The sequence below is a fragment of the Diuraphis noxia genome, unplaced genomic scaffold, assembly GCF_037042655.1.
Source record: "Diuraphis noxia isolate RWA-SAM2 unplaced genomic scaffold, SU_Dnox_SAM2 contig0003, whole genome shotgun sequence".
Classification (NCBI taxonomy): Eukaryota; Metazoa; Arthropoda; class Insecta; order Hemiptera; family Aphididae; genus Diuraphis; species Diuraphis noxia.
Genome location: NW_028301713.1, coordinates 50,150,834 through 50,174,357, shown reverse-complemented (window position 1 = coordinate 50,174,357; position 23,524 = coordinate 50,150,834). Strand labels below are relative to the sequence as shown.

The 23,524-nt window shown below is 27.2% G+C and overlaps 1 long non-coding RNA gene across 1 annotated transcript in view; it reads left to right on the top strand.

Annotated features, from left to right (window-relative positions):
• LOC149057492 (uncharacterized) overlaps positions 1 to 23,524 on the top strand; it is a 55,234-nt gene that overhangs the window by 1,639 nt on the left and 30,071 nt on the right. Inside the window, exon 2 of the long non-coding RNA XR_016191021.1 lies at positions 14,869 to 14,946. This is a non-coding gene — a long non-coding RNA (uncharacterized LOC149057492). The remainder of the gene's footprint in view (positions 1 to 14,868; positions 14,947 to 23,524) is intronic.

Sequence of the window (23,524 nt, the reverse complement as noted above, 5' to 3'; positions counted from 1 at the left end):
AAAGTGTATTTAATCTTTATCCTATGGAGATGAAGTAGTCAATTTTCTATTTTTCTTTATCCACCGAGTTTACAGACTATATCACAATAAATAGTTCAATCATATCAAGTTTGAAAAAAATTCATAGTTAAACATTATCCTTAGATTACCTATAGATAATGTTTAGTTTACAAACTATGAATAATATAGTAGGTTGATAATTATAAAAAATATTTGTGAAAATTATGGTAATATTATGATAAACATTTTTTTTTATCTTAAACCCAGCAACTATGGGAATTTTAGCTGCTATTTTAAAGGTTACGGTTAGTATGGTTGGTACGGTTGGTACGGTTAGTTCAAACATGTATATGAGTGTCAAAAATTTGCCACTAAAAACCCGTGTGGTTACCCATTCGGGAACTAGTGGTACTGAACGTAGCTGTCTCCCACATATGTTTTGCTGAAAGCTAAGCCCAAGCAACGAGCATTTATTTTACATTTGTACAAAATGTATCTACCAATCGATCAAAAATGAAATGAAGAAAAACTGTATAAAAATAATTACTGTAACTATTACAGGTATTACAAACTTTTTAATTTGGTACCACACACAATTTTAGACATTTAAGTCCGTGTCCCATTAATTATCTATATATTTCTATTGATATTTAAATTTTTCTATTTTTTTTCCATCAAATTATTTTCTAACTAAAAAATACCAGTAAATAATAATAAATTTTAAATTAAAAAAATATTCAATCAACAGACATGTATAACCATACACAGCTTAAATTTATACGTATCCATTAATACACACAGATACTCATTTAAAAATAATCTGGAGTGGGCAAGGAAGGTCAATTTCTCCACCTTTATAATGTTATAGTGGTATAAAAAATATCGTTCTGCCTTCCAGTCATAACTCTAAATTATTGTATACAAAAATAATTATATTTATTTCTTAAAATCATTTGAGTTTGAATATAATGTTTGAAGTGCTTAATGTGTAATTACTTAAGTTTGGATTTGATAGCTTGAAAAAGTAATTTAACTTTTTTTTTAAACCTACAAAAAATTGAATTTTAGATGCGTATTGATTTTGTTTTATTATCACTTGATATACAACTATATATACACATATATACCTATAACATATTACATTTAATTGTTACTTTTAATTGTAATTAAATACCTACACTCCTATAGAAAATAAAAATAATATTTAAAAATTTGATGGTGACAGCAAGTTGTGTATGTTACGATAATCTAGAAAATAATATAAAATATTACTTTAAATTCTGCTTTTTTATCAAACTATTTTTAAAAATTAAGTATTTTTATTACCTTTTATATCTGAATTTCATTGAACGATAAACATTTTCTAATAAGAAACGTCACGTCGCCGACAATCTGATAAAATATTGTTATAAATTATTGCAATATTTTAAATCATGTAATATAATTTCTTATCCAAGTTACATCAATAAAGTCAACCCATTAAATCAAACATGTAACGAGATAAGATCGGTTTTGAACCATATCCTTGGAAAATGGAACATATCATAATAATATATATAAAAATAAATATTAACCTTTCGAATACATTGATTTAGATCGCAATTTGAAAAAAAGTGTTACACATAAAACAGAAAACTAAAAGTAAAAAGCACCCAAAAATCCTAAAAGAAGCAATAAATAATAATAATAATAATATGTAAAAAAACAAAATACAATCTTGAGCATTTTATTCTAATCATTTATAGATTTGTTATACCAACAGATAAAAAATAAAATGCCTACAAAATCTAAACTCTAATAAAAGTAAAATAAAAATTATTAAACTATTTATGTTACATAGGTATGCTTAAACTTATGCTCATTACAAAAATTAACATAAACAATAAGTATTAACTTGATGTATTTTCAATAAAATTATTTGCGGCAAGAAAAAAACTATCACTTATGGAGAATTTTGTAACAAAAAAAGCAGGAAATATCAAATGTTTATAATATAAAATATAATATCCATAGAAAAAAAGCGCTAACATATTTTGTAATTATTATTAATCTCAGGTTTATAAAAAACAAATTCTAAATCTTAAATATTTACTGAGAAATATTGAAGTCTCTAATGTTATATTTTTTTAAATTATCAAAAAATAAATAAATTCGATTTTGTCTACCTATAATTTTTTAAAGCTGCCAAGCTGCCAATTTAATTCAAACTACATGTATTTATGTTACCATTGATAAGTTATTTCACTAATGCAGTTAGTTGAAATATTTTTTGTCAAAAACAAATTGCATATAATATTAAGTACTTAGGATCCAGATTTAAGGAAAATATTTATCTTTTTTTTGACATAGTGGATTGCATGCAAATTTTTCCTGTTTTAATACTGAATGACCGTTTTCCGGTACAATTTGTAACTGTAGTACCTACTCAGAAACATTCTCAAGAGTCAAGACGGTCATATAATATTTGGAAAAAAATTATACAGTTCTTTACTTTTTTAGACGATATGAACATGTTGTCTTATATATAGACTATTAGAATTTATATTTTTATGATACCTATACTATTATACAACCAGACACGTTAAAAACTACTCCCCCCTCCAATGCCTGGACCTAAGTACGCGCTTACCTTTCCCACATGTTAATCGAGACCTGCAGCTATATGCAATGATTAATAACATTATTTCATACTAATCATACTATTTCTCATTGTTATTAACTTATCATTAAACCGAAAGCGTACCGTATGATGGTTCATTTAGCTTAAAAAGAATTTGTAAATCAAATAATAATATAGTTATTATTTAATAATATGTAAGTTAACTACCCGAAAATGCATGTATAATAAAAATAATATACATCGTATTATAAAGCTTCTAGTCCTTACGAATAATATTTGTTTGAATTACGTCAAAATATAAATAAAATCGCGGTTATTATTCATTTGAATAGTTATTTATTTGTGAGATTTTTAGGTTTCTATGATAAAACTATTGTACCTACGTAGAAATTGTGTACATTACCTATAGGTAGATACAATTGTCAAGCCCTAGCTATTAAAATTAAATTTTTTACTACATAATAACTATTTGGCAGTTTTTATGATTTTGATAAGATTTGTTAAAATGTGGGATCTTGTATACATTTTTGAACTTTTTAACCAACCCTACAACTTTTAATCAAGTGCACTTAAAAAAAAAACCCTTTAATACATTTTAAATTAATTCCTTAATTTAGTCTAAATATTTTAAAAATTCCATTGTGTACTGAAAATGTTAATTTATTTAATTTATAGCGGAATGTTTCAAGTATCTTGAAAGGTTAAAATCTTTTGATTCATAACAAAAATTACTAGCGGATGAAATGTTAACTTCAATCACTCATAAAAACTAAACGTATAATCTATCATAATTTATTAATACATTTATTTAAGTTTTTATGGCATTAATCAACTAAACTTAGATGTATAGATTTAAGATTTTTGACATTTTTGTATCAGATATCATTGGTTACAAGAACAATAATAGATTTGTTCACTATTTTAAAATTAAATTTTTTTATTGATAAATAAAATATATATCATTTTTTAAACATTTTATTTGACATAAAAAACATACTACGAATGCTAACGTATTTTTAACTAAATTAAATATATTGTATACTCACAATTATGTGAACACTCAAAGTTTTGAAAATTTAAATTCAAATGTTAATTAAGTATAAAATTCAAGAAAAATTCTATAAGTATCTAGCCTTAGGTAAAATTAATTAAAATGTATTATTTTCAATACGCAACAACGAGTTTTCGTTCTTGTTTTTTTTTTTCTGTTTTAATCTTTTATTACTAGAATAAGACTTAACACTAATATTTTTTAGTTTTTTGATTGTTTAAATATCGACGAACGACGAAGTTAAGTACACAACTATACAATGCAAATGAATAGCTATTATTATTATTATTATTATTATCATGATAAGTGATATCTTACATTTTTAAGCTATATTATTTGATTAAATATAATAAGTGAGTTGTTATAATATACTGAAACTGTTCGAAATTCGTGGTTTTTAAATGATCACCAGTTGACATCGTAAGACTGGTTATATAATATATATTATATCCGGTAAATGATGCGCTTCAGTTAATATAAGGAGGAAATCCTCAGCAGTCCTAATATCATATAAGTACGGGATATAGTAATTAGGATTTCAATTTCAAATCACGCTGTAGTTAAAGTAAAAAGTACTATGTTTGAACATGTTTATATAAATAATAATATATATACTATGTTGGTCCTTGTCCTTGAAATAAAAAATAAAAAATACTTTTTTAAGGGTTTAACGATGTTTCGTTGAACAATGAACTATGGTTACAGGTTTTATTTAAATTGGGTAGTTGAGGAGGTCTCAAATCGTGCGTACCTACCTATATTTTGGTACCATAACAAATCTGAAATCGTTAATAAAAAATTAATCGTGGTTTGAAAAAACCAGCTCACTATAATTATATTATTCAATACCGGAATAGTTGAATACGTTTTCATCATGCTAAATTGAACTTTTATTCTGTGTTTAATAACCTATATTATTACGATCTTAACGTTTTTAAATTTAAACTGTGATTTAAGATTAACGATAAAATTATATTAAGTTTAATTTATTTAGATGTATTATATTGTATAGAATAACGTCACCATAAATCATATAATATAAAATAAGTCTAATATATATTATATTGTACTTTGTATATTATATATTATACATTATACATGAATCAAATAAGAACTTGTATTCATAATGATTTAATTAATATATTTTGACATGATAATATGGTAGGTATGGTAAGTACAAAGTATCTATTTAAATATTAATATTTTCTTATGATTTAAGTATGTATATTAGCTAATACATTAATATTAATACTATGTTTTAAAATTTCGAACAATATCATATAGTTCTAAAAGTCAACCTATAGTATTATTATATTAATTTCAATAATAATTAAAATAGTTTAATACAATTCAATATAGGTCATAATATTGTAATTTAATATTTCTTCCAAGTTGAATATATCTATATTTAATGTAACCTAACCAATAAAACTTTAAATAGCTCACTAGAAATTTAAGTAGAATGTATTTTAGAGAACATTTACACGCGATATGTAGGTGTTGGTAAATTATTTGTATTTTCCACAAGGGCATTATTATGTATAGGTAACCCTTCTTAACTTGACTTGAGCCTGTCATTGAGTGAGCATGCATGCGTAAACGTTTTATTTTGCTAATCTTTGGTATCTATTATAGGTACATATTTTATTTTATAGGCACCTATTAATTATATTGTAATTTTGTTGAAGTTTCAAGAAAGTACCTAATAAATATAACAAGAGATATAGAAAGGATTTTTTTATAAATCCTACAATATATGTTATTATAAATAAGCAATTCACATTCTAAAATGGTTTGTGTTGTGATACTTTGAATACTTTATACGTACGTCGACTTTTTTTGATGGATTTGATTATTGATTTTCAAAAATTATATTGTAATAAACATGTATAATATATATTATATTGTTTTTTCTAACTTATTTAAAACAATTACATAATATGATATATATTATTATACATTATACACTTATAAGGTTATAAAATATAAACTTAAAAATATCAGCGTACTCAAAAATATGTTTAAATACAACTTTAAGCCAAAAGTTGAATGTTTCGTCCATTAGACTCGATTATTTTACCGAATTACGAATAATCATAATATTTTTAGTATATATATATATTTAATATATTTTTAGTTTAAAAAAAATGTATTCAAACAATTTGTGTTCTAGAACATTGTTATTACTTAGAATATTTATTTCAGATTTTATGAAAAGGTTTGAAAAAATAAAAAGCTTTATACGAGATAAATATTTTTGTGTAAACACTGTAAACGACATATTATCATGTGGTAAAAATAATGTAAATAGGTATGAACATTAAAATATTAAGTATGTTAAATATTTTTGTGTGAGGGATAAATTGACAGGCAAATACCTAGTATAATCTCTTGTAAAAAGGTACTGAGAACAAGCATTACACTTTTTGAAAAATACTATGATCATATGCACTACACCGTTAAATATAAGTGTTTTTAAAAAGAATACTTCAACTCGAACTTTTAAAATCTCCCTGTAAATAGGTGTTTTTAACAAATAATAATGTACTATCATGCTACTCTCTCGTTATGTAACTACAAAATCGATAATTTCAAACTTGCTATATTCTCTCGTTAATAAAATCAATTTTTTACTATTGTATTACATTATATTTTATATTCTAATTGTCAAATTATTTTAAAATACAAAACATGATATCATAAAAGTGTATATAAATCTAGGTGTACTTAATACCTGTAGGTAACAGTATATTATTGGTACCTACATTTTTAAACATTTATTTTGAATACATAATCGTTAATATAACGTAAATTGAGCTTACAATAAGATTTTTTTATATGTGTATGTGCTATATATAGTTACGTATATATTTAAGTGAAATAGTATACATCTAGTGCTGATCAATATATTTAAATTTTATCATTACTATTTAATTGAATACTTAAATATTTATTTCTATTATTAGGTAGGTACCTATTTACATATATAATTTTTACTTATTAATTTTTATGTTTAAAATAATAGGTAGGGACTATAATACTCATTTAGATTAACTTCATTATGAACTGGATTATCTGCTATGAATCACATATTCACACGTGAAAGTTATATTTTGTTGAATCACATTTTATAATATATACATGTGAAAAAAAAGCGGGTAAATCGTGTATGCCGCTCTGCTGTACAGTAAGTTACAAGTGGGTTACTGTAATGGATGGAATTAAATTTGAATCCAATGATGTTATATCATTGTATACGAAAAACGATTCTGAGCGAAGACGATTTATCTGTCTAGGATATATTATAGATTATTAAAAATTTTCCAATCTTAGATTTAAAAAGAAAAATTTTTATGAATTTCTAGTTTGAAATAATTTGCGAATTTTCGTGATTTTTACATATGTTGTCAAAATTCAAACTTTGAATGCTTGTGAATTGCTAAAAAAAAATTGTGACTATGTTTTTTTTTTATTTTTCAACTACTATTGTAAAAATATGTAAGGTATCTTTATTAAATTTTCAAGCTTTTCTACCTAACAAATAAATTTTTATCGATATTAATTTAAAAAAAACTAATAATGATCGAAAATTTCAAATGCCTATGAATAGTTCAACTTAAGTCAAATTTTTTTGAAAATAGCACGGTGGATAGAATATACTTATATAAACATTCGGTGAAAATTTCATGTATCTATGGTCATTTATTTTAAAGTTACATCAAAAACCAAAATCGATTTTGTCGAAAAATGAGTGTGCGTAAAATTTCCCGTTTTTCCCTAAAATTTTTAGTTTGTTTTTCTCGATTATTTAGAAAAGTATTAAGAATTTTTTTCTTTTGACTCCCCAAAGTACCAACTAGATTAACTTTCTGATCGAACGAGGTACTGAAGTCAAAAATCGAAGCATTTTTACTGCCCCGAAACGTGATGACAGACACAAAAAAAAAAAAAAAACACACATCATGGTAAAATCAATACATTCATCGCTCCGCTCAGAATCTAAAATGAAAAAACTTACAATAATAATGTATATAAACTATGAGTAAAACTGCATTATTTTGTATAACTTATTTTAGAGCAAGTTATACTTCGGCTTTTTATGCGAAAATGAACAAAATCATACTCATAAAATAAAATATTTTAATGTCACCATCTAGTTGGTGAAATCGATAGAAGGTACCTAGAATTACAATACAATCTTTTATATTTATTCTTTATACATGAATGTAGGTACATATTAAATAATTAAATAATGTATTATATACATTACTAATGATTATATTATGTATATATAGTTAAATAAATTATAGTTACTTGTCTTAAATAAATATCATTAAAAAATAATAGTATTTATTATATTATAATAATATACCGAGATCAAGTGTTGAGTACCTATTCACTCTTTGCTGACTTTCGACAAAAAATATTGGTGTGTTAAAAACAAGTCATAGCTACTCAACATAGTGTGTAGTGTTTGTATAGGAATATTAAAGTAGTATGATGTTACCCCGTGATGAATAATTATGATAAACCATTTTGAACATTTATTAAATACAACAATGAATAATAATATTATACTTGTATATTAATATACAAGAAGCTAGGTATCCTTGTATTAAAATGTCACTTAAAGCTGGTATTATGTTCAGGGAACGTTAAATTATGATGTACCTACTTAATATAATAACGCAAGAAATTAATAATTAACCTAATTTTGAAACAAACTCTACAATTCTGTAAATATAATTTAACCAGTTACCTACTGCATATATTAGACATTTGTCAAATAGGTGGGTACGACTTTTCACACTAGGTGTATGCCCTTGGCGGATTGTAATGCTTGAATTAAACCAAGCATTAGTACGGAAAAATCATTTATTCGAGTACTTTAATTTAACTTTGTTTTTTATCTTTAATGATATACCAAGCTATCTGCAAAAATTGTTCCAAAAATCACGTACTAAGGTATACACCTAGGTGGTGACCCACCATTTCAAAAAATATATTGTAATTATTTTAACTACGCGATCATACAATATTATGTCGATACCTAATATTTGGAAACTTACTTAAGCAGTTAAGCCCCACTCGTAGGGATCACCTAAGGGCATGTAACCTTGAGCCTTCTAACAATTTGTTTCAATAATTGATTTCCTGGTCCATTCGTATTTGTAAACATTTATATACTTATACATCTTATCTGTTAGGTATACAAGTGGTCCATCGTTAAAATAATATTTCGGGTTTTGGTTCATTATTTACAAAGTAACATCTGCAAAGTTGCGTTATTTTTATTTGTCATTCCATACATCTATAGACATTTAAAGATAAGACATATTATTTTTATATTATATTTTATCTCATAGCCTGTGCAATTTTATAGTTTGTATATTTTGTATAAATATGCCTTGTATGTTTAATGTGTAATGGTTAAATGTACAATACTTCTTATACATAACTGTACCACTTAACTCATTATATTATTATAAGTTATAACTATCTAGGTAATAATTATATTAAAAAAATATTTAATATTTTTTTAACAATACATTTTCCCATTTTGATCATTGTAAATAAAAATATTTTTTAAAAGATACCCAACAACTATACCTTGACTCAACACTTATTTAAGTGCCTTCTTAAATTCTCAACTTTTAACGTTTGACATGAGTCGTATGAAAAGTTTATTATGAAATATGAGTACTTAACAAACTGCATTTACAATAAAGTAATACGTGCATTACTCAAGGACACATAAATTAGTGTAAAATTATCATCAAAAAAGATTTTAAATAGACAGTAAGACTCGTTTATATGCCTATACGATATAAAAAAGATTGCAAAATATTAAATTGGCTTATTATAAAATAGAACGAATTTAAAATTCTTCACAAAGCATTTAAATAATGTAATAATATTAAAACGTAGGTTTAATAATAGTTGTGTATAATATATAAACCTAACCTACTAGGTAAATAAATAAATAAGTTGAATTTAAAAAGTGTTAAATGTATTTCAAAACTATCATTCTTAAGGACTAGTTTTATTTTATTGAAACATAGTTTTTGATTTACCAGAAACCATATGAATAAATAACCACGGTAGTAACATAATTTTAGAGATTTTTATTATTTTGAATATAAGGTACGCTATATTTCTAAAAGTTATTACTTAAAGTACAGTTTATCAACAGGTTACATATTATTACTATTTAAAAAACAAATAAGTGAACGAAATAATTTCTTTATATTAACTGTAACTTCTTTTTCTTCTCTTTCTCCTTCACCCTCGCTTTCCTCCCAACTATTTGAAGTCGACCACCTTTGTTCTCCACCTTCACTTTTCACGATCTTCCACATCCCTAATGCACACACCAACAGATCAATAGTCCTCATATCATTCTCTATAATATTAACTGTAACTCATAATTGATAATAATTTTTGTACATGTTATAGTATTAACAACAACCTATAACATATAATATTATGTATTTATTATTTATATGTATATCATATGTACTGAGGGTTGCCACCCTTAAAAGATGGCAGATCCGAAGACGAAATAGGCTGATAAGCAAAAAATTAGTCAAATAAAATTATACTATATTATATACCTATTATGCGTATAACAGATAAAAATTAAAATATAATAAATAAAAGGTATAACAATTTAAAAAAAATGTTAATTTAATCACATATTTTATTAGATGTTGAAAAGTACAAAATATGTTTATTAAAGTTTAAAATTTTACTTTAAATTTTTTTGAATTTTCAATATTAAAACATATTAGACAAAATTAGAACTAATTTTACGATAACTCAGAGAATAATTCACTGAACCCATAGCCCATAGATTTATTTGTAAAACTAGAGTATGCGGGTGAAACCCTGAGAGGTGGCAACCCTATATGTACCTACGCCTATCCATTCGGCATACATAGGTTGAATCTACACTGTGGATTTTTTTAACAGGACAAATTTTAAGCGTCCAAAAACATATGAAACAACTAGATAGTATATAATTTATTGGAATATGACCATAAAATAATAATGAGCTAGGACGCTATATAGGTATACGATATGCCTGTTGTATATATCCATTATTTTATTTATGTTTAAAATAAATGTGTTCTAACTATCACGGTGACTCTACTTTTTTATATGATTCAAACATAAAAGCCGTGTGTAGTAACGGTTTTAAAATCCAAAAAAATTCTACAAATTCTACAGTTTTTAGTGTTATTATTGTTTGTAGGATACGGGGTGGAACGTTTTGGAATAAATATTCATAAATATTTTATAGAATGGATTCGGATATAAGAATATAAACCGCACGAGTCGTTCGGTAAACTGGCGCCTTAATGGCAATAAAATATAGGGTAGGTAAGGTGTGCCTACCAGAACCTAAATAATGGTCCAGGTAATACACAACGAAAAATTATTGTACTGCAGACCCTCACGGTGTCCAGCATACCTAATGCCCCTGCTGGGTTTTCTACTTTTGTACACGACCCATTGAGTATCACGAGAATAATAAATTCAAAGCATAGGTAACAATAATTTTACATCGCACCGGATTATACGTATATTTAAAACTTATAATATTATTCCTTCGTAATTTCCGTTCCGTTTCAACGCGCGCGCAAATGAAAAATATATAAATCTGTTTTTATATAATAATAATTGTATAATATTATTATAATGTCGCTGATCGGTTATTTTGTCACGGGACGCCAAAACTCGTTTAATTCCAATAATAATTTCAATGCCATCACGCAGGTGGTAACTCGATACGATAGTCGTGTCCGCGTTTGTTTCACTGCACTTCTCAAAGGTAAACGCATTGGCGTCTACCCGATGACAATATAGTATATCGGGCAGCCCGATGATATAAGTTCGTGAGTCACATATACGTATACCTACTACTTACATTTAGTTACAAAGACAACGGCGTGAATAATATTATTATTCTGATTATTGTGTCGACCAAGTGGGTCGTTGTTACTTCGTGCATAAGCTTAATACTATATTTTAATACTTTATAGCTGTATATATCTATCAATTTTTAATATAGACGCTGCAGGAATCATGTGCACCACAATAATCGTATACAATACCTCGGTCAAGTTGGTTTCCGGTTATTGTTAAATATATTTTGACAGTAACATTATAATAATATTTATAATCGAGCTATCCAAATATAAGAATGCACAGTCGCGATTTTAAGTTATTCCGATGGTGCGACACCTATGTCCTAGAGGAAGATGTATTCGGTTTCTTAATTTTAGTGGCAATAAGTACCTACGTGCATATCGTTCATAGCCATACTCACCATACCCACAATGTTTAAACTATAGTTGCAGTTCCCAAATTTTTTTTCCGCAGTGTCCATTTTTAGACCAATTATAGCCACCGTGGCCTACTGTGAATACCACGAAAGACAGGACAAAAAAATAATCATTAATAACGAATTTTCGAGAAAAAAAGTTCTATACGTAGTTTTAAATTATTTATTATGAGTTACTTTTAATATTTTGTTCTTATGTTCTGTTAAAAATGTATTATTCTATCACAGAATAAAATATTATATGATTGCAAATCCATTGTATAATCAACCATCAACCACATTTTATAAAATATTACAATTTACAATGATTGCACTTTTATTTTCTTGGGCTTTTTTTCCGTGGGTTTTTTCCGGGGTTTATTTTTCAGTTTGGGTTTTTTTTCCGTGGCCATTTTTTCCGCCTACCAGTATATAGGGAGTACCCGTTGAAATTAAAACTGCTGTCAACAATAATTATTTTAATAAATGTAAGTAAATATTTAGTGCGATGACTGTGATATTCATAATTTAAGAAGTTACCCACTTATCATCGAAATATTTATGGGTTATGGCAATAATTAATACTCGTAGTTTGGAAATTACAAAAAAAGTTTACAGGTAATTATAAAATTTAAATATTTTGTTCATTTGTTTGTATTACTCGTAATAACTATATACAGAGACAAAAAATATACTTAGTAATTTATACATTTTTTTTTCTTAAATATAGGTAATCTTGAGATTCTATTCATAAACCTACTTCTAAAAGTTATTTTTTATTAAAATTCATTGGAAGTTAACAAAAAAAATCATAACGTAACATCTTTCGAAACATCAAATAGTTTAATGTTTTTTTGGAACAAAAAAGTATTTACGGTAAACTGTAGAGTACTATGTATATCGCACAGTGCCTACGAATTCAAATTCGTAGTTATGTACATATAGTAATATAATAAAGATAGAGACAATGCAATTGTCATTTGTCAGTGTAAATATAATGGAAAAATACAATGTCTAGTCACTAGACTCTAGTATATGTGAAGTGCTTTGTTAGGACAAATTATATTTATTGTATACCTTAAATATATTAACTTTCATTTCATTAAAAACATCGAATATTAGACAATGATAATTATAATAAACCTACCAACAGAAAAATAATATTCAAACACACAACAATTATTATTATACGACTGTCAATTTCGAAAAAAATATCGAACGTTTAGAACTTTTTTCGTATCAGTGATTATAAAAATAAAAAATGATTTATTGAATCTGTTTAAAATTATAATAATACGTAACATAATAATTTAGATTTTTGTTATAATAATAGGTAATATAATATACGTCGTTCGTTCGATGTCTAAAATGGCTTAATAACCTGAGAGTGAATCATCACTTTTACATAAATACCTAATATAGTTTAAAAATTTTGAACAAAACTACATATTTCATAATTAAATGATAGATAATTTAATAAGTTTTTATGAGCAGATTAAGAGTAATAAAATATCAAATAAAAATATTCAAATGGTCGCTGTAAAAGACGTATTTAAATTATGATGATAAAACGGCACTGAAACATTCAAATACCTATATATGAATATATTGTCCTTGCAGGTTGATAAATATAATTAATAAAAACAGAAGAATACGTAATAACCAACAACAACTAATAACAGCTAACAACATAGGTACCGCACAGAAAATTAAACTAATGCGTCGGTGAACGAACAATTTACGACAGGATAATAATATTGTTATTCTCGAGATTGAAAAGCGAAAGTACATTACCTATTTTACCTATAGTACGTTTTATTTTATGTGTATAGCGTTATATAGATGTATAATTCTTACGCAGACTAATACATCACGGTCATTAAGAAACAATTATACAATTATTATTATGTTGAATGTCGATATTCGAGGTGTGATAATGCAGGCACGATGGCGTCTGAAATAGATCGATTAGGATGTCTGTAAGTCGAGTCGTTGCGGTTAATTCACATACCTTGATATTATTATGGACTATGGATCGTATATTATATGAAATTATATCGAAAATCAATCGGAATGTCGTCTCAGCACGGAGTCATATAGATTAAAATATAAAATTTGCATTAATAAACAACAATTACGACGTGTACATTCAATATGTATATGTGTGCTTATTGGAGAGTAAAGTAACATATTATTTGAATAGTGCTGATTAACCTATATTATGTGCATATATACCATTTTATACCATAACTCTACATATTACACTCATTTTGTGTACACACGAGACTAATATTAGACCATTAGACCGTAGTTAATTCGTTGACCGTGAAAACAGTAATCTACCGGAAGTATAAAATGTTGTAAAACATATATATTTACCTACAATAGAATTTTAAAAGACTGTATTGATGGAAGTTTTATTTATGGACGTTTAATAACGTTTAATTAAATAATTGATATTGGAATGACATTTTATTGCTATAATTATTTTTTTTAATAAAAGGCAAATTAAAAAAAAAAAAAAATGGCATTTTAATATATTGTATTGTATTATTTTTTAACGTTTAACCTTACATTCCATATTATCATTTTCACGTATTTGCAAGTATGAATACAGCAATTACAAGTTGATCAATAATGATAATACAAATAATTATCTGTCTGAGACAATAAATCTACTCTAAAATAGTAAAATGTGAAAAACTTAACGATAATTATGTAGATAAATGTTTTAAATAATAAAAAAAAAATACTAATAATTTATATCATGATATATATTATGTTTAAAATATTTAATTTTTTAATTTTTAAATAAATAATTTTATTAAATTTTACAATTTCAAAAGCGTTTTTTTTTTTTTTTGTATTTAGGTCATTAACATAATATAGCACCGCGGAGTCATGTGAAAGCAGTCCCCGCAGTGTCGTCAGTTCAAAACTGAAAAAAAGGTAATTAACATATTAGAAAAAAAATAGCACATACTTTAGTTTTAAATACCATAAATGTAGTTTTAGAAGATTTTTGAAGAGTTTTGAGGCATTATAATTCGTGCTCTATCCACAATTAACTATTAGTATTATATTAAGTATTATATTATGTTTCAATTATATAGTATTTCCATGTGGTTTGTGCGTTTGTGCACAAGATATTATTACATAGGAAGGTGTGTATAATATTATAGTACCTATATAATATATGACGGTGTATTTGGTGAACAGAAACGCGGTAGAAAAATAAATATGGTCAATGGTCAATGGTCATCTTGTGCGTGTGATATTATCCGATTGTTCGAGACAATACCGTCGGGGCTGTCCGTTTTCGATAACGTATATTATCACCGTAGGCTCGATCGTTTCCTGTTTGCGGGTGGTACACACGCACACACACACACAAATACACATTATCTCAAACACGTCGAAGCAGTGAATGCACACACCCAGCCAGCCGGCGGACTGCCAAAATCATTGCGGCAGGTCGTTCGACATCCAAATGTGTTCACATATCACATGTTGCAGCATGTAGCCGAACAAATTCCGATGTTGCACCGTTGCATAGTATAAAATATATTATTTATTGATGAGTGATGACTGACCGCCGCCAACATTGACCCCCGACGTGTCGATGAGCGCACCGCTATTTGCTGAAAACATAACATCACGAACGATTTATTATGCGTATCTACCCAATTTTATAATAATAATTTAACCAAGTATTACCTGCTGAAACGGTCAGCACATTATTCCCTATTTTATACGAATAAAATGGTAAAACATAGTTAAATAGATATTATGGATATTTGTGATGATAGTGATGAGAAACTGAGTGAGAAATAGAGTCGTAAATCCAGTTATTACCACTTGTTTACTTAAAGCATATGGATACACAAATGAATACGATAGGTTACGAGAACTTTTAAAAATTTTTTTTTCTCATTTTTAATATTTTTATAAACATAATACTAGAATGCATTCAATAGTTTTTGCTTACACTATACTGAAATTATTTTAAATGTTTTATTATTTACTTTCTAAATAATGTATAATTATATATCGTATTAAAATACTGCAAGGATCAGATTCAATTAGTGAACGGCCAATCTTTAGTTGACCCTCCCTATCAGTTAAATGACTCTCCTGGACGTATAATATACCTTAAACATGCGTTAGTGACGTGTTGTGTATCGATAAAAACGTTTAGTCGTACAGATATACTGTGTAAAGGTGAATATTATAATTATACAGGACGTATAGTACAAAATTGTAATAGGTACATCATCTCGCTTATTGTTTTTTTTCGTTTCTCGTCATTCCGTAGATAATAATGATAGGGAATACAAACACAATAATATTATGTATGATATATTAAATTATTTACCCCGCTATTACTCCTATAGCCGCCGGACCGGACGTTGAACGCTGTTCGAAACGAGAAAGCGTACCCCTGCCATGTTACACTATCGATATTATTCGTCTTAAACCAATAAGTCTGCCGGGCGGGGACCATGTGCGTGCGCTTGACATTGACAAGTAGGCTGATCACTGATCAAAGTCGCCCGGTCGCGTATAGGTCATAAATCGTCTGAACGTTATCAAAATAATATTTTCAACGGATGTAAAATAACAATATGTGTGAATAATATTAATATCGAGTTTACGGTTTATTTTCTTTGAAACCGTAAACCCATGATATAGTTTCGACACGTTTCCGTCGAAATATATTAGGCATAATTTTGATTATAATACTCGTATATATAGTCGATGAGATAATGTTTCACGTGCACATTTTCACTCAAGTCACTCAAAAACGGAATACCGTGTTCTTTACAACACATAATATTATATTTATTAGCAATACCTTCTTTTATAAACATTATAAACACGTAGGTATAATATTATTGCTATTTGAATCGTTTGGTGATTTTGTTTGATCGAGAAAATTAATATTATCCGTCTACTTGTTTCGATGTTTGCTTTTGATTTGTAATAAAAGTAATTTTTAAGAATATCGACTGATGATTTCTATTTTCTTTGCATAAAACACGCTATTAAGCTTGCCGTTAAGAATTAGTATTTCAACTTAAACTATAATTTAGTTTGAAACGCAACAGAAAAATAGTAGTTGACTGCGAACAATTAAGCTAAAATAGTTTTAAATCTCCATATTATTATGGTATGTAGTATGTTCCGTGAAATAAAAAATGTTTGAACTGTGCAGTGCGTATACAGCAGACACTCGTTTAAATTTGAAATCTTACAGTGACGAATAATCTATTATAGGATTAGTATTGTATACAATGAAATTAATTATTATGATAAAGTATCTTTTATGTTTACCTACAACTGTACTATTATTATAATTAAAAACATTTAGTGTTCTTATAGTTATACATAGTTGTCATTATGAGATATTATTTTAAGGTGTCGAAAACTCATAACCGCTTGCGTTGTCTCTTTCTTATTAGTGTATGCAATGGCATATTTTACGTTTAAAAGAATCAAATTTTAAGTTAAGTATAATGTTCTGGATGGCCACGCTCAAGCCAAATGTTTTAATTGATGAATTAATATTCACTCTAATATTGTTAAAAATAATAGAGATAATACTGTATCATTCTGATTGTAAAATTAGTTATATCTACGTAATATGTTAGTTGTCGTATGCAAATAATAATAATATGTTAGTAATAGGTAGAGACGCAGGTACGACATCTTTCTAAGCTAATATAAAAATATAAAAGTATTGTAACTCTAAAGACCTGTTGAATCACTCCGTATGTACATTTCAACAATATAGCCACCCCATTACTGGATTATTATAATATTTTTATCCATCACACGTAGGTTTAATCTTACCAACTTACTTTTCAAAGCTACATTATATGATTTATAAAATGATCATGATGGACGGTCTTGGGAATCTAAGAACGATTAAGAAAACAGACAAGGGGTTTACGGCATAACGTTATTGTCGATAGAACAATTCTTCTTCTTTTGATTTTGTTATTTATGAGCATTCTACTCAGACTTATCTGACCGAATGTAATATTATAATATAATGGTTTACCGATTATAATTTTAAATCCGTTCGGTCTGGTTTTTAGAAGAAACTACCTACAGTGATGCATACACGGGTTAAGTTACTTTTAAGAATAATTTGTTATCAAAACAACTACCAGCTATCATATTGTATCATTATAAAAATGCGACACGGACGTCAGACATAATATACGCAACATAAGAGTATAGTAACTTAACATATTATTATTATGTTTCTAGTTTTGTTTATTCAAAATTCAAATACAATTAGGTATAAGTATGTATTGAAAATATTCGAGGATTTCAACTATAATATTTACGATTTTACTTTTAAAATTATGTGCATAACGGTAATAGATATATACGTTGAATATTTAATAATTGTTGTAAATATGATATTATAATCCAAGTGGCAAATTAACCTTGGGAATTGTTTAAAGAATATAGATAGGTAATAACTGCTGTTATAATAATTATTGATAATTGTAGGTATCTCCTTTATATATATATATATATATATATTTCAGATTCTATAATAGGGAATATATTATGAAGAAATATTAAATTGTTCAATGTTTTTTCACTATTGTTAATGTGTACTTCTACGACAATGCACGCTTGACGTTGTTCATTATTACTGTAAAGTGTAAATTAATATTGATACTACAACGATTGATATTTTGAAATTTGAATTACATATGTGGAAATATACATATTATTGTCTTATAGGTATACCTAACCTAATAATACTGTTAAACGAAATTAGTAATTACATATATTAGTTTTACGGTGTCAAATAACTTATTGTAGATAATTATCATTATATGAGAAAACATATATAGGTACTTAGTGTGTTAACTTTTAAATGCAACTATACAGTCTAAAAACTATAGAAAAACAGTCGAATATCAATAACTCGAATCTTAAGAGGAGTAAAAATAATTATGATTCATGTATTTTTCGAGTTATATAGTCAAACACAACTTGAAAACATTTCAACGGGCATAAGAAAAAAAATTCAAGTTGCCTATATCATGCTATCGAGTTATCAAGACTCTGTTTTATTTACTATACATATACAATCTACATCATAATCGCAGTCATTGGATTAAATGTGTAAGATAAAAACAAAAAAAAAAACAAAAAAAACAATTCGAATTTCAAATAAATCCAACCAATTAATGTAGGTATAAATATAACATCAACATTTATATTTTTTTACGTATACTGGACATAGCACGGATGTAACTATACTAATTATAGATTTTTTTTCTTTAATTACGCTGAAGCAGGTACATATGCGTGGATATACTGGGCAACAATATAATATTCTGTCTTTAGACCAAGACTGCATATAAGATTACATCGCGGAGTCATATTGTCTATGCATATTGGCCCGTAGGACCACTATATTGTATTATGTTATGGGACGGGTCCAGGGAAACTAAAGTGACTTTTTTCAAAAACAAAGATTAGTGTACGCGATTAGTGGTTATTCTCCATTTGTTAATGACAATACATAATAATATACGTATTATAGTACGCGTTCCTACAAATCGTCTCATATAGACAGCGGCCGTCACAAAAGGAGTCTTTCTATGAAAGCAGAGAGGAAAAAACTTAGTAAACGTCTCATTCCACGTCGTTTGACACACGGGGCGGTATACGTACATTGTGACAAACATATTATTTTATGTCTTGTGATACATGATAAATGGTAAAAGTTTCTGCAGCACCCTGTACACTGCACTCACAACGCGCCACCAGGCATGATTTCGAGCGTGACTAAATGTCGTTTTGTTGTAGACGACGTCGGACGATATGTACATATATTGTAGCGAAGGGTCCGTCTTCTTTTTCACATCCACCGACGCCGCCGACGATGATACACATATAATATATGTTTCGAATTTATGATTAATACAATGCATGGGATGTATCCTTTTTTTTTGAATATTCACAGCCCCTAATCCACCCGTCCGATGATCGGGGTGTGTCGGGGGAAGGGGCGAGTCACTATACTTAAGGAATTTCTTTCGTCTGTTGTACATATTTTCGTTGTATATACGTAGCGTTTGCAGTGTACACACGTTGGTATAATAATCGTAATCGTCGTCATTAATAATGCAGGCGCTTTATCGCATACAAATAATATGCATGCTTGGGTGTTGCATATCTTTATAATAAGTATGTGATATGTTTTTATTTATAAAAAATGATCGTGTTCATGAATTTTTTACTTGAAATAAATAGAATATTATATTATTTAGTACCTATACCCATATATATTTTCCATTTTTTAGGACATTCAGTTTTGAGTCTTTATCAACATCAACTGAATAATATATAAATAAATATTTATACGTTTGTGATTTGTGTGCGTATATGTGTGTTGGAGTTTGCTTATAGGTCGCGAGGCGTTTCAATTGATGCGTTTTAATAAGGATGTGGTGGATGAATGAGTTTTTTTGCGACCGTGAAAATACAAAAATAAAAATAATGATAATAAATGTAAGCGTGCTATTAAATTGAATTGGGAAATAAAATATGAGAAAAAAATATTTAACAGTAGTTCAAGGTAAGGAACATGGACACACATATGATACGCGTCCATGTGCGTCATGTGTTTCGCTGTACATAATACCTATAACGAGGTACGTATGTCTATTTATATATAGGTATATACTATGATATATACCTATATATATATATATATATATATATATATATATATATATAGTATTTATATAATAATATTATTATTATGGGTGTATAACCTGGTGCTGGTGTATAATAATACCGCATGAAATTGTTTGATATTTCCCAGTGACGTGTAGCGCATTGGTACTTGGAACGTTATTATATCATTACCTAGGTATACATATTATATTATACCCATAAGATAATGCGTAATATGAAAACGTCTATCGCGGTTTCGTGTTCTCACTGTGACGTGCCCGTCGTGAGAGACTGTAAGTCAATCCTTTTTCGCGGACGTAAACAACAAGTGTGTTGCGCGCCACAACTGCTTATATAGTTCTTCTGCGGTTTATTGTTGTCTGTGTGGAGTCTGTGAGCGTATACAAGAGTGCCTATATTATATTATTAAGTATAATGCAAGTACACTATAGTCCATAGTAATAATAACAATAATAATAATGCTAATAATTTATAAGTATGTACCTTTTTCTATTATGTTTCGATATTATAATAATTATGATTATTATGTTAAACTATACGCTCTTGAGAGGACGTTACACATGCGCTTGTTTCCTTCGTCTGACAGACGTATATATGACATAATGGATATACGTTCCCTGATATTTCATCTGTGTGCTGCTAGTTTTGTTGTTACACTGAATTTATTGACCTATTATCAAACTTTTTGGTAAGAACATAATCTGTGATTAAACGATGTCACCGATTTGTTTAGTACATTAATTTTCAAGCAAGTTATGGGCACAGTATAAAGAATAATATATTATTCTTTATACTGTGTTATGATGGGAATGTGAAATATCACAAATAAAAAATGCTCATATCTCGCTTGAAAATTAAAATACCGAATAATAACTGACGCTTAACCACAGATTACGATGTTCTTATGTAAAAGTTTGATACATTAGGTCAATTCACTCTGATAAAAAAAAAACCATAATAGCACACTATTGAAAAAAGTGAACGAAAATTTACCTTGTCCTACATTTGTATGACAGAGACAACAAATATAGGGAAATATCTTTTTAATTTTACCTATATTGTTCATTATATCATCTGCTGCGGCAAGCTACTTTCTTCGCATAATATATCGTATACATATTAAACAGCCGGACTGTGGATATATTATGAGAACTATTAAAATATTATTATATATATTTGCATAAAAATATTACAAAACGAAAAATTGTAAATTTTTAATCACAAAATGTATCAAGTCCCTCGTTATAATAATAATAATAATAATATTATTATTTATTAGACATCCTATGCTATTAGCCTCATCGTGAGCGGTCGTCGGATGTGCTCTGTAGGCGAATGCATTTTTACTTTTATTATATTATTAGTCAGGCACGAACTGCACGATATGTGCCTATATTGCAGTGTAATATATTGGACTATATCATCGGTGATTTTAAGAGATATATCGATACACAACATTTTAGTTTAACGTTTATTAATAGTTTATGGTAAATTAATTGATCTTTGATGATAGATGTATTTTTTACGTAAATATAAAATAACATTGTAAATTTGTCCAAATCGTAACTCTCGGGCGTTATTTAATAACTATTATATAGTTACGAAATGCTTATTTGAAACCGTTTTTATCAGGACGTTTTTTAGTTGAATTATTTTATATACGAGTATGTATAGTAAATAGTTAATTAAATAATACAATATTATTTAAATGTATGAAAGTACTTCATTAAAATGAAATCGTCGTAGAAAATAAAAAAAAAATACACAGTATACTTAGGTTTAATGCACATTAAAAACCCGTTTCAAAATCAAATATAGCGATCATAATATTATGAGGATCATCGTGAATAATGTTGATATTATAATCACGCATAAGTATCTATACCCACTATACCCATACATGGTTAAAATTTTAATAATATGGCGACGTGTCTCCAGAGTATTGAAATCATTTACCGCACGTGAACAAATGGTCCTTAAAATCCAACAAGAAGATCGATGATGATTAATGGAACTTATATTATAATCACGTAGTGGAAAATAAAATGACAGATACACCTGCTGTGATTTATGACTTCTTGTTTATTTTACTATAGTATAATATTTCAAGGCAGACGATATGGTTGAACAGAACAAGACAACTTGTTGAAATATCAATACTAAAACATGACTAGGGTTAAACGATGTTTGTGCACTAAAAAATTAATAATTTGGATTGTTAAGCCATTAAACGTTTTTATATTTCAATTATTCAATGTTAATATTAAAAAAAGTTGTTTTAAAATATATATATATATATATAATTGCTCATTACAATTAAAAGCACATATAAACGTCTTAATTAACAAACAGTTGCATCGAATATAATGTTTCGTTTTAAATGTTCGACCGTTTATTTACATTCTATATCTCAGAATACCAAAATAAAATTCCCTAATAATTATTATACATAACCGATAAAATGGTATGTTATCTAGGTATATAAAATACAAGTGATGCATAAACTTAGATTCAGTCTTAAATGATGATGATTTTTTTTGAAATTGCAAATAGAAAACCCTAAAATTAGTGATTGAAACCAGGAAAAAAATCAAAATGTGCACATGCATGCTAAACTTTGGAAAATATGCAAATATTTTAATTTAGACATCGTTAAGAAGCAAAATATTTGTATTTAAGAATATACGAGTACATGCAATAAGAAAAGCAAAAAAGAAACGTGAGCAAAATCATAAACATCCTATTCTAACATTAAGTGCTATAAAAATAATAGTAATCTATGCAAGTTGTT